Here is a 19494-nt window from a genome sequence, read left to right on the forward strand (position 1 = left end):
TATAATGATATGTTAATGTGAGTTTTATTTGAAATAGTCTGTTTATTTTCTCATATTATTATTACATAAGTGAAAAAATTATTATAATAAAATATAATATTTATTATATTAAATAAGAACTTTTAACTTAAAGCACAATGAAGTCTCATATAAAATGTAAAGGCTAGAAGGATGTAAAGTTCATAAAAATTTTTACATGTAGCATATGTAAACATTAGATGTACTATCTAATATGCGAAATATATTAGTTGTATGAAAAACATCTATTTTGAAAAATTTGATAAATATCAAAATCAATAATTATTGATTAAAAATTATAATTTGTAAATTCTAATTCAATAAATAACTCCAATATATAAATATCAAACTATTTTCAATGTTAATATTCATTATTTTATTACAGACTTAGATCTGATATTGTTTCGCTGCAGTGCTAGAAACCAAATTGAATCACACATTAGTTTTTCCAAGATATGCTTACATAACCACATTAAACATGAATATATAAACAAAATCTTGTTTTTAATTTTTTGCAGTTTCTATAATTTACTTACAATTAGAATAATACTTAGAAAGTACAAATTGCTATTGATCAACGAGCAATAACTCAATTCACATGTTAATAGATGGCATGTGGGGGCATGAAAAATAAATCATAATGTTATTAAATAATGATAAGTATTATGTAAATAGTTATATATTATATAAAGATAGTATAAGTTTATATTTTCAATATCTGCGTCTAAGTTAAAACGAAATAAGATCATCACATATTGTATGAAAAACCACATATCCTATGTTTTTATATTCATAACTTACTTATATGCATTTGCTAACTCGCGCTTTATGGTGACTTATTATTGAATTCTGGCTCTTTCTAGTTCCTTTGTCAAAATAAAATTTATATTAAAAGATTAAAAAAATAGAAGAACAAAAAATAAGAAAAAAATCGGTATATGTGTTGTCAAAAAGAAATTGTATGCATGTGTGAGTATTTGTTGTGAAAACTTATAACAAAAACAAAAATGCAACAAAATAATTTAAAACAGAAACTAATTTACATGGGGACTAGTTACTATTTCTCCGTTTGCTAATTTACTAATATGAGCCCAATTTTTTCAAAGCTTCTCGTGAAGAGAGGCGCATAATATCAGTATTAACACTTTTGCTATAAGAGTGTTTACGCCAGGAATGCTGCTATACGGGCCAGCGTGCCCGTAGTTTTTGACAAAGACAGGTCTAGCTGCTTCGAAGTAACGGGGCAAAAAGGGCCGAAATGTTATTTCAGTTTTTGAGAGAATTTCCATTTCTGTCACCCTTGCCCTGTACCTTCGAAACGGTTGAACTTGCCTCTGCTAATAGCTAGTCAGAACTTTCCATCAATAGGAATCGAATATTTTTTGAATCATTCGAATCGGTTGATCCGTATTCGCAAAATCGTCGACTATAAATTGTATCCGTACATACACTTTTACATACATACATACATACAGATATACACATACATACATACAGCATACACATAATCACATACATTAATTTTTCAAAGGTGTGCCAAAATGTTCAGAAGGTCAATACAAAATATTATAAATATACTGCGTCGCGCTTCTTGAGGATTAGTGGTTAGAACTATAGGATTTGAATAAAAAGTTCCAGGTTTAATACCTTCCTCAAACAGCATGAAGTCAAGCAGCATTGACATTGGTTTTCACTTGGAATTATAGATAAAAATATGTATTTAAGGGGGTTGTTCTTTTTACAAAAAATGCAAGGTATTTGTTTTTGTTTTTCTCGAAATGCATTTATCATAGAGACATGCGGTTTTTTTAAACAAAAATTGCAAGATCATAGAATATTACTAAATTTTTTTTTCTTTTTTTCGCTGTCATTTTTTAACCAGGAAGCGCCAAAGTCGGTCTTACAAAATCGATCTCTTTTGCGGTGCCACAGATAAATCAACCGATAAAAAGAAACTACGTTGAAGAAGAAGTTTGAATCCAGTCCTCCTACCAAAATGAAAGATATAAAGCAAGAAGGAAAAAAATGGCAGCTATTTTAAAAAAAAAGTGTTAAAAAAGGCCTTGTTATTGGGACAAAAAGCTTCGCAAAATTTTTTTGCGTTATGTTATCAAGTTGTTTGAGGTAGGGAGACTAGGTATTGCAGTATTGAACAAATTAAAAAAAATGCAAGTTGATCCGACATGTAGTTTTTTTTTTAATTTGTGGCACCGCATTGAAACGAGTCATTTTGAGAAAAACGTATTTAAAGTTTTTAATATAATGTACTAAATACACCATTTAATTTAATGTACTAAATACACTATGGTGTTCAAAGATGGTCATCATTAAAAAGGTCATGTGCATGAGGTATTATAATGAAAAAGAGAGCAGCTGGTATACAATAGCTCGCGGAGCGATGAAAAAATCTCAAAATCGAAAAAAAAAAAAAAACCGAACAACCCCCTTAAGTAAAAAATAGCCCTTCGCCCTCATTGGTTAGGTCAGTAAAATTTATCATATTAGTTAGGACAACCGTTTGGGTTGCCATTTATCAAGACGTCATTAAAAGAAGTAAACACAACGGTTCATAATACTCGATAAGTTCTGATTGGTGTTAGATATATAATTAAAAAATATGCAACCTATGCAACGCTAAGATATGTGTGAATTGTAAATTCGATGTATGTAAATACTCCGGTACACCTATACGCATATTTTTCATTATCATATCAGTTTCGAACGTGCCTCCATGACTTTGACCCTTGTTCCATTCCCACCAAAATACTATTTCATAACAAATCTGATGACATATCGGTATCTACTTTTTATCGAATTATTTCGCCAATCGTTTGTTTGTGCAGAATTTAAAATGCGCTCATGTATAAAATTCCGTATTGTTGTCAAGTGGGAATTTACATGACTTTTGACATTAACACACTTAATTTTTTATCTTCGTGTTCTATTAAGCAATAGCGTTAGACGTTACTTAACATTTGATTTTAAAATTCTGTTGAATATTTATAGTTGTTTTTGAGCGATTTTTTTCTCATTTAATAATCTGCAAAAATTTATAGCGAATGGGAAATTTTTAATGATGTTATTAGAGAACTGTTTATTTCTTCCTCTATTTAAACTTTAATTTAATAGCTTTTTAATATTCACACAATTGATAAAAAATAGATAATACACCGCTTTTAATTTTGTTATTTTTTTTAAGAAGAAGAAATTTATGCTTTTGCCTAAAATCCGACTTGCTAAATGTATACCACCTACATATAGTTCTTGCATTATACTCCTCAATTTATTTGCTGTGAACTTGATTGATTCTAGCATTCCTTCTTCACATATAAGACATAATACAGCAATAAATTTAATCAAGAACTTAATCAGAATCGGATGATAATTTATCTTATTTATATCCATAGCTAAAAATAATGTTAAACAATAAATTATATAAACGTTCATCAGATATGATTTTTTAAGATTAACATGAATAATTGGATATGCAACATGAATATAAATCACTGAATCAATTATCACAGAGATAACAAGTAAATTCTAATTTTGAATTAGACAATTTTAAAATTTTATTTTGTTTATTAATAATATTATTCATATATAATTTTTATTCTGTATCAATTTATTTTTTAATTATTTTGCAAAAAACTGGACAATGCCCATTTGTTGGTAAATTCTTCAGTGCACCAAAGAAAAATTGTTATAATATTAGCCATATAACACTCAAAAGATTTATATAAATTAAAAAAAAAACGTTATGGAAGTTTAATTACAATAGAATAGTTTTGTCGCATTTTTACAATATAATACAAATATTAAGACAAATAATATTTAATGTGTAAAATATAATAATATCAATAAAAGTTCATGATACAGATAATAATAAAAATAACTCATAACTACAAACATACGGTCAATAGCACTTAACAAAAAATATGTGTTTAGTAGGAAATAGTGGTTCACATGTATTTGTGCTTCAAGTTTTTGATTTGTTCAAAACTCATCCACATAATCAAATTCCAAGATACAATTCTCATGAAGTAAGGAAGCGCCCTATAGAAGATATTTTTAATTAATATAATAAATAGTTATATATAAATAAAATATTGCGGTAAAATATATTATATTGTAAAAATAAGAATGAATTTTATAACAAAATAATTAAGTTATTGTAATTATTTTTGTAGTCGAGTGGGTGTCGTCCATGGACGACACTCGTTGCAATAGAGTTAAAATACTTCTATGATATACTGGCGGTATTAAATACTCAATTTTTTGTGCCGGTTTTATGAAAAAAATATTTTTAAGACATCTGTTTTATTCTTCATTTCCAACATAGATAACACTATGTTATCTACCACTATAGATTGCGCTGATGGTTCAAGTTATTTTTTGAACAGCGTTTTCTTATCAAATTACGAATAATTAATTATAATAGTAAATAATTTATAAATAAAAATAATGTGTATTGTTTATCCAAAAGAATTACTGTCAAATTTGCATTTTTTAAAAATAGAAAAAATACATTTTGTTTACATCAAAGTAACATGATAATTACCTAAATTTAAATCAAGTACTGAAGATTATCATATTCATAAGTTTAATGATTATTTGAGTTATACATCTAAAAAATATCAGGTGCTTAAACCTAATTAGTGATAATTCTTGGTTGAAGACTATTAAAATCAACCAAATAGAAAACGAGGCAGCAATAGGATTATTTTAGCACAATTTGTGTGCTAAAATTTAAAGACTCGAGGTATATTATTATCTACATTCCAATATTCAGTTTTCTTACCCTTTGTAAAATGAAAAAAATCCTTGTTCCTTTACTCTTTTAGTAAATGCTCCGACAATTCCAATATTTGTTGTACTGTTCATTAACTGATTCCTTATTACTTCAATTGGGCACGAAACCGCCATAACGTTGAAACCTGTAATAAGAATTGAAAAATTAAAAAAAAAACAATGTTAAATGAAACTTAGTTAACAATGAAAACTAACCAATGTTTATTAAATTTAGTCTGAGTTTCTGTGATATATTTAATAAATATATCAATAAACATTATTGTGCTTTTTGGATGTTTGGTTTTATGAGTGAATCGCCTGATCGCACAGCAAATACATGGTTTTTTGATAGTTCGTGACTACCAACTCACACGATTATAGACCCGTAACATAACATTTCTATTTTATCGGATAATTAGACCCTATATGTTCAATAAATGTATATCGTATAAACGCAAGTTCTGATTGCTGTTAAATATGAGTATAAAAATAAATAATTATAATATTTTTACTATGGTGTCATAACATTTGACAGATATTATCAGATAGTGCCACCGAGGGTTTACTAATACAAGAGTAGATCACTAGAACAAAAAGATAGGTTATGTTAAAAGTTGATTGAGTTAATTTGTTAACCTGTTATATTAGCTGCAGCAAAATGACAGATTGGATTGTCGTCGAAATATCCTGTTGCAATCAAAGACTCCTTTGCGACATCATAACAAGCCACTTCGGCAGCATTTACAACACTATTTCGAACCACATTTGACCACAGACCTAGTTGTTCGGAATACATTATTATTATTAGCATTATCATTGGAATCAGGATGATAGTATTTCACGTGAACTATCATGAACCATATTAGAAAAGAAAATTCTATGCAGTTTGAATATTATGAGCTTTTAGATGCAGCCAAGAGCTTTGCTAAAACTGTTATTATAATTTTTAATTTAAACTTTGGAATTGTAATCATAAAAAATATTTCTAGGACCACTGTTAAAGATAATGATACAATTGCCCCTAGTTTTCTAGAATTAAAACTACATATTTGTTAATTATATTTATATAGTAAATTTTCAAAATTGGCCGACTTTGTATTAATCAGTTGACAAGATTCATCAAAAGATCTCGCATTAAGTAAAATGTCAAAATTCATTAAAGTTTTTATAATAGAAAAAAAAATTGAGTAAAAAATTAAAAACCTGAAAATACACAACTTTTGTTCACATTCAGTTCAAATATTTCTCTCTTGCACAATGAATCTTATACTTGTATATAACTAACAATTAAACTGGTTGACAGTAAAGTGCTCTAGCCAAATTTATCATTTTTAGATTTTTATTTTTTTACTAGAATTTTGTTAATAATAAAATTACCATTTCACAATCCTGATTAAACGCGCTAACTTTTTATGAAACTTGCCAATATACTGTAGTACATTTTTCAAGGAGGAGCTTTCAGTCGACCGATTTAAAAAAAAAGTAAATTCAAAGTTCAACCAAAAGTCCTGATTCTTTGAGGCAATTGGGGTAATTGTGATACTTTTTTACTGTGATTCTCAAAATGTTATCCACGGTTACGATCCTAAAGTTTAAATGAACAAAATTCAAAATTAATCACAATAACTGAAAATGGACGTAATTTTTTAAAATCTAGTGTTTTGCACTTAGAAGCTTATAATTTCCAAACAATGTGAGATATTTTCTTTTCTAATGATAAGTGTGTTTATTTAAAAAAATCAGGATTTACCAAAAGTGAATTTTGACCTTCAGAAAAAAATAGTTTATTTTTAATTTTTATTCTGACTATCGGTAAATGTACGCAAGAAAATAAGGTGATCTGATATCATACCTGCATATAAACCGCCGAAACCATGTTGTTTAACTATTTTTTGATAAGCATCCAATGACGATTTGTATCTGAAATAAATTTAGTATTGAAAAACAATAATTCTAATGTAAAATTGTTATAGTGTTTATGAAAACTTTTGAAGGAGAATAAACCTTATAGATCCTGCTCCGCCACGTGCTTGCGCTTGCATTCTTATTTTCACAACGTCCGTGGGCTGAGCGATTAAAATGGCAAACAAACCCGTTGACATACCACCTAATATACGAGCTGCATATTGCTTGCTCTTGTCATTTGCGTCTTTAAAATTGAATAATATACATTAAATAGAATTAATTTACGAATTTTAAACTAGTACCGTAAATATATTATCTTATAGAAAGTTAGATGAAGTCATTTTCCAAGAGCGAAAGCTTTTTTTATTTTTGGGGTTCCCAAACAATACAAAATCCAAATTTTTAATAAATTTTGTGTTAAATTGAAAATATTTTTTAAACGAATAAGGTTAAATTAAATTAATTGCATAATTTTGCATAAAAAATATTAATCATATAGGTAAAACTGTTAGTTTTGATACTTAGGGACCAATGTTATGGAAGGCTATGAAGAACTTTCCATACAAAATCGCTGTGCTGTCAGGCGTTTTGCTCAGGTTGTCAAATAGAAAACATAACCTAGGAACCGCACAAATGTCAAAAAAATGATGTTGGATAATAGGGTCTTTCTGACTCAGCTTCATAACATACGAGTCACGCTACAATTTATGTGTAAAACGCCTGACCGTACAGCAAATACATGACATTTTGACAGTATTCAGTATAATTTAGTAGCATAATGTATGGAAGTTGGAGCGTTACTCGGTCTCCTCCCTTAGTGGCCAATTCTTTGGTGAAATAGTCCATAACATAGCGTTGTTATGGCAACGCTATGTCACGCTCCTTTCTGTATATTTGCTGTCCAGTCAGGCGTTTCAAATATAAAACCTAACCTAGAAAACGCACAAATTTCAAAAAAAAAATGTTATTATGACTGCATATTTCTAATGTGCATCTGTAAAATTAGGTTTTATGCATAAAACGCCTGATTGCACAGCAAATACATAGCACTTTGGCCTTTTTTATCACCATTTTATATGAAGAAAGGGGCATAACACAGCGTTGCTAGTTTACAGAAGAATTGGCCCCTAAGTGTATGAATCAATAAACACATTGAAAGTATATTTTATAAGAAATAATACAGTTTTAAAAGTTATCTAAAAGTAAACTATGATATTATTTTCCGGGCTTTTGTAATTAGATAAGATACATAAATAAGGATAATATATATGTACTTATTTGTTACAGAGTACCTTAAATTTAGTTTACTCTATCTCTATTTACTCTATCGTTATTATAGCATCAAAAAGCCTTATTTTTTAAATATAGATTTCTTTCAATAAAACAGTATTTTTTTATTTTTCTCTTCTTCTGTTTAAAACCACTCTCATTTTCATGCGAGTTTCAAATTTCAATCTAAGTATTATTTTTGTTTAACAAAATAAATACCATTGGGTGATTCTAATAAACCTTATTTTATTTTGTAGCGAAAACATACCCGGTGATCCTGACCATATATTACATTAATTAAGATTTTATTTATTAATTTACCATTCATAATTACCATTGCTCGTTAATTATGAAATTATTGACTTAATTGGGAATGAGTAGCTAACAGAAAAGTTATCAAAAAAATCGTGCCTTGTAGAATATGATAGAATCAAAAATGCAGGAAGTAATCTTTAATCTATTAATCTTTCAATATAGTCTAGTCAGAAAATATTGTTTGCATTTTTATTTCGTAATATTTTAGTATAGCATTAAATATCACTTTTTTTAATTTCAATAATTATTACAACTGTTAAATAATTAACATCTAGTAATATTGATAAATAATAACATAAATTTAAATAAATAAGAGTGCAAAGGATAGAATTTACAGAAAAATAATATCCGTAATATGATGATTTAATATAAAATAGAAGCAAATAATAATAAAAATAAAATTAAAATATCACATATGATTATCCTATTTCAATTCTTTACAAGTAGATAAAACATAATGCACATTTGAAGCTGAGACAATTTATCAATGATAAATGGATTATTTATGAAAAACTTTCAATTCATAGATTTTAATTACATGAAATGTACCATCTGACGAATGCAAATAGAATAAAAATTTTAGAATTTAACATATAAAAAACAATAATCATGCAGTGTCAAATAATAATCAATTACTATCGCAAAGGTTAGTTATAAATATCTAAACTAATTATTGTTAAAAAAAATTAAAAATAAGAAATAAAACAATAATATTTCAAATACAGTCTACCGTATAAATAACTCGCAAAAAAGTTTTTGGCGCCATCGTACAACCCAATTCGAAGTGATGCAAAGAGTAGTTGTCTCTGAATTCCAGGTGATAAGCCATTGAATAATGCTCTGGAAAAAGATGTATTTTATCTTGATCTTAAGAATAAAGATTAATTAAGATTTAAGATCATTACTTACAAAAAACCTTCAGTTTTTTGAATTTGTTTCAATGTACCGACTAATGAGGTGTACTTATCAGGTTGCAGCTGAAATAGAAATTATCAGTAGAAATTTTAAGAAATATAAACTTTGTCATATATTGATGGCTGAAAGTTACTTTTGTTTTGTTTCAAATGTATTATTTTTCATGCACGTAGATAATAAGTTTTTAATTAGGAGAGCTAGGGGCGTAACAGGGCCAAGTAATAGCAGGCGTTTTCAACAAAATCTATAACAAGATTAAAATATTTTTTGTTTAAATTGGGCATGTAAACCATCTTGCATAATTATGAAAATCACCATAAAAATCGTTAATTGTCTTAAAAGGTGTATTGTTATTATTAAGTTAGATTCAACAGTTTTTTATATAACCTTTACAAAAGCTTACAAGTGAGAATAAAAAAGTGAATTAAGTTAAAAAGCAATTTTGCAAGAGATAAATTAAATAAACAGTTAGTCTAACTCTACTTATAAATATTTCTGACGAAATACTAGATCGAGGTTATATACTGTGTTATTTCTGTACAAAAATGTACCCATGAAACTTATATTTTGCATTGGTTGAATAATGTAGCCTTGGTTTAGAGCAGAGGCCGGCAACGCGGCGCCCGCGGGCGCCATGGCGCCCCCGATCAACTTTAGATGCGCCCTCGGTTAATGTAAATGTATGATAACCTTAGCGCAAATCAATTTCACATTTTCCAAATATAAGGCATATTGTTGAAAGTCTAAAAATAAATATAGAAAATTTTACTACTACATCATATTTAGAAGTTATAGACAAATTGGCAGAAGAGTTTTGTTCAAGATTTCAAGATTTCACAGCACTAGAACCCGTTCTAGGATTTTTTTCATAAACCCTTTATTTTATATAAAGTTGCCGAAGATGATCTTCTGCAAAGTGTTTCAGTGTATTTCGAAATTAGTAATATCGAAGACGTGGAGTTAGAAATAATAAACTTGCAAAATGATATTATTTTAAAAGCACATAGTAATATTAAAATGTTTTGGAATTGAGTCGATGAAAATAAGTATCCTATTTTAAGGAAATGTGCGCTAAAAATTTTTCTCATATTGTGCAACAACATACAATTGCGAGTCTTTGTTTTCAAATATGAAATATTTCACACAAGTTTCACACTAAATTATATGTATATAATTAGGTATTATTAGATAATACTCTTCTTTTATCGATGTACTGAATGTTCGTGATGTATATATTATACTATACTAAGAGAATAAAGTTATGAAAAATCTTTTTTTTTTCATACCGATGCGCCCTCGGTAATTTTCAGATTTAGTTTTGCGCTCTTAACGGCAATCAGGTTGCCGACCTCTGGTTTAGAGTTTAGACAGTATAATTACATAAAGTTAAATTGGACCTTTGCGCTCCACCCTACCCTATCTTATTTTGTTTGATGTTTGATGTGTAATAATTTTTATCATTGGTAAATTGTTTAAAAGAGAAATAACTTACTTTGGAAACATGTTAATTTTTTTAAAAATAGACAAAGAATAAATCAGCAGATGTGTTATTGTCGTTTTTTGGTTGTTACTCCTTACCGCGGTAGATGTTACAATTATCCCCAAACACGGGGTAAATTGCACCACCGCCCTTTTACTACACACTGATTAATTGTGAGTAAATAATGAACAATAGTTATGGAATCATTCTTACTTGGTTTGGTAGAGGAATTGTTAGATCATCTATTCGGATTTATTTCATAGAGATATACTTATAAATTAATATACTAGGCATCGTTATCTACTAAATTAAATTCATAAGTTTCGCTTATAAGATATTTACCATCATTCTAACTTTCGCCGTATCTACTGGTATGGTAAGGGTTTCAGCTATACAGGATGCCACTCCAGGAATAGCCAGCCTGGAGAACCAGCTATCGTCGCTGCTTTGCAGAACCATTTTATGAGTTTATTAAAACTTGAATATGATACTAATCCCTTCATTAACTTTTTTTAGTATTATTTATAATATTATTTAAAATTTAGTGTCATTTTACTAAAAATTTTGAAAATTCTAAACGATTTTTGAAAATGTCAAGTATGAGTGAAAGTATTACATGACTAAAATGATTTTCTTTTTTTTTACCTTCAATATTGGACAACAAAAAATAAAAAAAAGTTGTGAAAAATTATATGCCATGATATTATTATATAATAATATTGGTTTACAAAATGGCTATTATTTCTATCTGGTCATACTACGGAATCTAATGTGGTACAGCAAACCCAATCAAAACTACTTTGAATGATGACAGGTGCACCCTCTGAGCAATAAAACTCTGCGTAATGATCTGAAGGTGCTATATATTATAGACTTCATAAAAACAACTATTATTAATCATCATCATCACAAATTAGAAAATCATCTCTATTAACTTGTTGCTCTGCTGCTCCTTACACCAGAATTAAGAAGAAGAAGACTTAAAAAATTATTGGCTTGATACAATAAATTGTATATCTAATTAATAGTAATTACTCACTGGCGTAGCTACTATCTATAATTATATATAATGAATGTCAATCAAAATAACTCATAGAATGTAACTAAAATGTTCTGATTGTTATTAATAGAAAAAATAAAAACTAAAAAATGATATTATTATACTTTTTTGTTTTTTTTTAAATTTACAGATATTGAATAGTAAATTATTTTAAGAATTATTTAGACACTTGCTTCAATTAATCAATCAGGTACCAAATTTACAATTACTATTTACTATTTTATCTATCAAAATTTTTTTCTTCCTCACCTTTAGGGGGAGGGGGTTTGACAAGAAATCACGAAACGTAAAAAATTTACGTAACTAGAAATACACTTGATATTTGGTGGGGAAAATGGGGTAATTTTAAATATTACGACGTATCACCAAGGGGGGGGGTTCCAAAATCCCTAAAAACTCGATTAATGAACACCCCCTTACGAGTAAGTTGCTTTATCATCTCCGATTTTGATTCTATAAAAATATGATCCTGTCACGGACTACTTGTTTCTAATAGTACATAAATGAATAATCAAATATGCTAAGATTGATATTGATTTTGAAATACAAAAATTATCATTTATTTTATTTAATAACGTATAAGTAATACATAAAGATCCTTTATTTTATAAATAAATAATAAAAAGTGAGGGATAAAATGTGTATATAGAAACAAAATTCTTTAAACATTATTTATTATCGAAAATCAATAAGTATTCAAAACGTGAAAAACATAGATTTGATTTATGTTTTCTTAACAAGTTCCACTGTCTGTTCACATGCCAAAAGTATTTTTACCTATCAATAAAATTGTCGTAACACGTAGTCATAAATAATATATACTTTTATCAATGTATTATATGTGGACAGTTCGATATACAGAAATAAATTGGCTAATATAATATTGAAAAGCGATTGGATAATAGGTTTTAATTAGATCTGTAAAAAAATATTCAGTTTTCTTGTAATTTGTCATTAATAATAAAAATCATTGTAATTATCGTATTTATAATTGATATGATAATAATGCCAATTACAAATATTATTAAAAATAAAAATTAACATAGATTTGGTTAAAGAAACGCTATTATAAATGATCACAGAAGATGTATGGTGTACTTAAAAATTTGTATAATGACTATAATATTCATTAATTCAATTTGGTTCTCCGGAATGTAACTTTTTTGGATGAAAGCGGATTATTCCATAAACCTCATTTATGAAAATAATTTTAGACAAAACCAAACCGGAAATTAGTAATAGAAAGGCACCTTTTGTATGGGATATTGATAAAGAAAACGGTTCATTTTTCTCATTTTTGTTACCGCCGAAAAAATCATTCATGTATGTAATTCTATATTTGTTTATTATATCTGTCTGCCAATGTCCAATTATCCCGGACTGTAATAAACCCGTGAGCCTCTTATTAATTATATCTTTATAATATGAATTTTTCTGTATAGCAAAAACTATAAAATATTGTGCTATACAATCATTCATACAAGATAAATATTTTGAAACATTCTGGAATCGTTCAGTGTCTGTTACGTAGTCGTTTCCCAGTCGCTTAACGAATATGGCGTACTTGCTGCTCATGAGGCTGTGTTGAAGATCTTCGATGGAATCCTTGAGGACACGTCTTTTCATCAACTCTTTCATTTCTGAGTTCACACTCCATTCAGAGAAGGCATTATTCTGCAAGTCGCCCCAAAAAATACCTTAAATATATAATTTAATGCAATTATATTTATAGCCAGTTAAATATCACCAGCAAATCATTTAGCAACCATACTTTCTATTTTTGATAAGTTTATATTCAAGATAGGCAATAATGTATTGTTCGTAGGCTTGCAACGAATATTCGGTATTCAGCCTATTTGGCAGCTTTTATTATGTTAGACCAAATAACTCTACATATTATTCGAACCATTACCGATTACTTACAAGTTTTTCCAGGGAAATATAAGCTCATAAAAATAATTCATACCGCATTTTTGCTCGATGCGCATCATCATTGTAGACAAAAAATTTGTAGTATACAACAATACTAAATACAAGAGATCATGAAGCACTAATGAAGAACCAGCTCTAACCACTTCCAAAGCCGATGTTTGTCAAATAAGGGTGATGCTTTCTGTTTGGAAGAATATTAAGAGAATCGATTATTTAACTTCCCGTAGGGCAAGTTATAGTAATCGCAAAAAATCGAAAATGAAAATTTTTATATATCTTTACGTTTCAGAGGTTTCTGAATATTTTGGCATACCTTAGAAAAAATGGATGTATGTGTGTGTGCGTGTGTGTATGCTTGTGCGGATACAAATTTTCTCGACGATTTCGGGAACACGGATCAACCGATTTGAATAATTCAAAAAATATTCGATTCGTATTGATAAGGAGACTTGCTGATTAGTTTTTGGCAAAGGCAGGTCTAGCCGTTCCGAAGATACCGAGGCAAAAAGTGCCGAAAACGGTAACTCAGTTTTTAAGAGAACAGAGCGTCCGATTTGAATAATTCAAGAAAAATTCACTTGTATTGACAAGATGAATAATTGATCAAATTTTCATGAAGCGAACAAAACGATTAATTCGGAAGTCTACTGCCTTCAACTGGACAAATTGAATGATGCACTTCAATAGAAAAGGGCAAAACTAATTAATAAGAAATTTGTTGTATTTCACCCGGATAACGTGAGACCTCATACAAGTTTGATCACTCGCCAAAAGAATGGAACCATCAGATTATCAATTGTTACGTTCACTCCAAAATATTTTAGCCAGTAAAACGTTATCCTAAAATGAAGAGATCAAAAACCATCTTGATCAGTTTTTGGTCAATAAATAAATCGGAATTAATGAGTTGGAACGACCAATATATAATTTAAAAAGTAAAAGTATGAAAATGCATCGTCACTAATGCAATGTCACAAAAGACTATATTACTTTTATTTCCAAACAATCCAATATTTGGCGAAATGTCGATTTATTACGTATACATATTTTCAATATTACTCATTGGTACTCAACACAGGTATATGAATATCCTGTATCAGAAAATGCTCCAAAATTATAAGAAACAAGTTATGGTGCAAAAAGACAAATTTTAATCCATTTCTGTGCAATAGTTTTTTTTTCTTCGCACACCTTGCTGTGTATAGTCGATTCGGCCGGAGGGTTCGCCGAATATAATATTCATTGCAAGCCTACTTTTTTGATATTTTGTGTTTGTGTTAAAATTTTATGTAATATACACATGTAGTAGTTACTTGTTCTTTCATTTTTTTACCTTGCTGCAATATATCCTTCAATGATTCAATTTTTTTTCCATATTGAGGTGCAGTAAGCAAGCTTGTGTAGCCGCTAGAATACGCAGTTGTTACTAAAATAATTTAAATAATATAGGTATATGCAGAATTTAATATCTAACGAGCATTTTTATTTACATAATATACAGGTGATCATCCAAAACGTTATCATAATTTTAAACGACATCTTTTGTCTCGGAAAATTATTCAATCCATGCAAAGTAGCCATTTCAATAACACTTAAGAAACAGTAGACTATGCTTCCGTACGGAGTCGAATTCCAAGATGAATTGCTAGATCTGTATAAAAAAGCATATATAACAGTTCATACATACATTCACTCTTTCTTTCTAACAATAAGTTAATCCAAAATTTGAAATTTTGAAATAGAAAACGCCGACAACATATATTTTGATTTTTATTTGCAGAAGGTTAATTCTTATATATCATATACTTACAACTTTCCAGATGATCCAGCTAGGTACAACCATCCCATGGCAATAAAAATTGATACCACGAGACCTACCCACACCAATTTATTCAACGGCAAGTACAAATATTCTGAAGGATTCACTAGTGCAGGTTTGGGAACTAAAAACGTTGCACATAACGAACTATATTCAAAACTGAAATCTATTACAGAATAATTAATATTTGTTTGCCAAATGGAACACATTGCTATGTCCGAGCTATCTTTCACGACATCGTCGATTACTGCAGACCATGGATCAGAAATATTTTCAGAGAAATCTCTACGATTTACGTGTAACTTCCAAGATTTTGATATTTCTTTAATTATTCGATATTCAATGCCGTCCAACTCGTTGTTTACGTATATTACAAAAGGCGGACACTCGAATAAACTAATTCGAAACGTGCTGTTATTTATTATCCTTAAATCTAAAAACTCTTTCTGTTCTTTGAACATTTGACTGAGTATTCTGGGATTTTGCGCGTATTCTTTAACATTGTAAACTATATTTTTATTTAGCAACGGTGCATATAAGGTCGTCAAGTCGTCAGAATTTTCTTCAATTTGGATTTTATTACCAGACTCTAAGTTTAAATATTGACGAATCACTAAAATATTGAGATGTAGATTTGCTAACTTAGTATTTACTTCACGATTATCTTCTAACTTTCTCAACCCATGAGCAAAAATTAAAATCCTCATTGTTAATTGAAAATCACCATTAGCAAATATTTCAAGGTATTCTATTGCATTAAATAAATCCTGTTCACTTTCACATTCCATCACAAAATCTTCACAGTTTTTCGACATAAATTTATCTCCGATGGCTAAAGTCAAATTTAACGTAATCAGAATAGGAAATGAATTCCTATGAAATATATCAAGCACATGTATTCCATAATCATTAAAGGCCAGCACGTGCGTACACCGTTTCAAAGGTGGAAAACTACTTATAATAATATCATTTAACACGTCTGCTGAGGGACTGTTAAAAAACGTAAACAATGGCAATAATTGCATTAAATTCTTCATAGCTTTCGATGATTTCACTGTTAGTTTGTAATCGATTTTCTTCAGACTAACATTTGCCGCAAATCAAGTCCTGTGAGAAATGCAGCCGAATTATTTATTTACCTCTTATTAATCGATCACAAGGCATATTAAATATGAATCGGGCATGTTACCTTATAACTGAATTAATTATATGTCGTATTACTAAGTCTATATATTCTTGCCACGGGTGTTACTTTTGTTATTTGTAGAATGGAGAAAATTTGTATATTTAGTGTTTACTTTATTACGTACTAAACCTAAGTTAATATTTCGCTAGTTATATTTTATTTTAATGTGTAATAATAAGTAGGTGCTATCTAAATATCGAGTGCAATATATTATTATGTGCTCATTTTGATATTTGAGTCTTTATAAGTGATTTATTTATAATGAATATACAGATCCAATAAAATATATTGGATTGGATTGAATAAACAAACAATATTGCTTATAATAATTATGGGGTCTAGAGACATGAATTTTATATGATTTTTGAAAACCCATAAAAAAGATAAACAATATTTATACTTGCCAATTTTTTCATTCATCATTAATGTTTTATGGATATAAAAAACAATCCAAACAGTCAAAAATTGTTAATGGTAGCAGGTGATGGAGAGGGTCCCAAAAAATTGGTGCTTAACTATACCCATAAGACCGCTTCAAATAATCCGAGTAAAAAAGAGTATTGATCTTGAATAATTGATTGAGTTATTGATCTTGAACTTAAGTATTGATTTTGAATCGTATTAACTACGTCAAGATAAAGAATCACTTTCAATGATTACAATAATCAAATTTTTAGTTTCTAAGTTTTTAACTTCCCGTAGGGTAAGTTATAGCAATAGCAAAAAAAAACGAAAATGAAATTTTTTATATATCTTTACATTTCAAAGGTTTTTAAACATTTCGGCAAACTTTAGAATAAATGAATGTAAGTTATATGTATGTGTGCGGATACAAATTTTCGTCGACTATTTCTGGAACACGGATCTCGTCGACTATTTCTGGAACACGGACTGATTTGAATAATTCAAAAAACATTCGATTCGTTTTGATGGGGAGTTTTTGGCAAAGGCAGGTTCATCCCGATACGGGAAAAAATGCCAAAAATAGCAATTCAGTTTTTGAGATAATGCAGAGTGCGATTTGAATGATTTAAAAAGCATTTTATGTCTATTGACGAAATGAAGAACTGATTAATTTTTTCGAAAAGCTGGTTCAGCAGCTTCTGAGATTCAATGAAAAATGTAAAATGAATGCCCTCTGGCGGTCAAAAATGATCATTATATAAATGCACATCAGATTATCAGATATTTTATGGAGATTTTAATAATAAGTACTAATGCTGCATGTATTTCTATGGGTTTCAACAAAATTCAAAATATAATAAAAAAATTCAATTTTTTTCAAAAATTTCAGAATTCTCAAAAAACGAAGTTGTTCAAAATTTTCAAAAATTTTAAAGCTCTCTTAAAAAGGTACGGAAAATTCCTGCAATTTGCTTTAAGCGGAGAGCCTGTTTTAGAGGCTTCAAAAAATCGCTTTTTTAGGAAATTTTAGGGAAGGAAATAAATATTTAATTGAAACGAAACTTTCAAGTTTTATTGTTACATACTTCAACATCCTTCTCAATTTTTTTTCATTAAAATATATGACATAATATGCTGGTTATAAGCATTTTGCCGATGCGCCACGAGCGTGCAGGTATCATTTGGCGGGAAATATGCAGGTCACAATTTCCATTTGAAACAAAAAAAAAAACAAAACAAACATATATTTTCAATAGCGTAGATTCTAGTTAAACTTAAAAAAAAAACATAAATAAAATGAGAAATTCACCAATTTTTTGCAGCTTGAAAAAACTAGTGGGGCGCATGGCATCGTGCCTTAAGGCAAATTGCTGGAACTTTCCGTACCAATTTTTTTTTTTATTAAAGATTAACATTTTTGATAAAAATTTACTCTGAAAAATTTGATTTTTGAGAAAATATAAATTTTTGACAAAAATGTACTTTTTTTTGAAAAGAAGACTTTTTGAAGAAAACTTTTTTTCAAAGCAATCGTACTGCTTTAACTGCATAGAGACGAAACATCGACGCGCATAAGCGCCGCGCCGCCGTCTAACGGATAAGCATTGGTACGGAACCCATAGGAATGTAAACAAAATTTATACTTATTGTTAAAATTTCTATAAAATATCTGATAATTTGATGTGCATATGTCTAATGATCATTTTTGACCGCCAGATGGCATTTTTTTTACTTTTTTACTAGATCTCCGAAACCGCTAGACCTGCTTTCATGAAAATTTGATCAGTTCTTCATCTTCATTCTTCATCATACAAGTAAAATGTTTTTTGAATTATTCAAATCGAACGCTCCGTTCTCTTAAAAACTGAGTTACCGTTTTTGGCACTTTTTGCCCCGTATCTTCGGAATGGCTAGGCCTGTCTTCGCCAAAAACTAATCAGCACGTCTCCTTATCAATACGAATCGAATGTTTTTTGAATTATTCAAATCGCTTCATCCGTGTTCCCGAAATCGTCGACGAAAATTTGTATCCGCACACACATACACACACACACATCCATTGTTTCTAAGGTATGCCAAAATATTCAGAAACCTCTGAATCGTAAATATCTATAAAAATTTTCGTTTTCGATTTTTTTGCGATTACTATAACTTACCCTACGGGAAGTTAATAATCATGTTTTTGATACAAAATTTCACTTTAGATTGTTTAAAAAGTGGGTTAATTATAACATTTTTTCAGTTGTTTAGGTTCAACTAGAAGAGAATTTAGTTCTGAATTCAATAATTTTTTTCTCGCCTATCTTTCCCGCGCGTAGAAGTTTTCGTTCCGCGTGTATACATGCTTGACGCTTGCTCACTATTCCTTCTGGAATTCCGAAAATAATTTGAATTTGTTTATG

Source organism: Ctenocephalides felis, unplaced genomic scaffold (genome assembly GCF_003426905.1).
Source record: "Ctenocephalides felis isolate EL2017-DRISC unplaced genomic scaffold, ASM342690v1 CF-g0.4_SCAFFOLD_01886, whole genome shotgun sequence".
Taxonomy (NCBI): domain Eukaryota; kingdom Metazoa; phylum Arthropoda; class Insecta; order Siphonaptera; family Pulicidae; genus Ctenocephalides; species Ctenocephalides felis.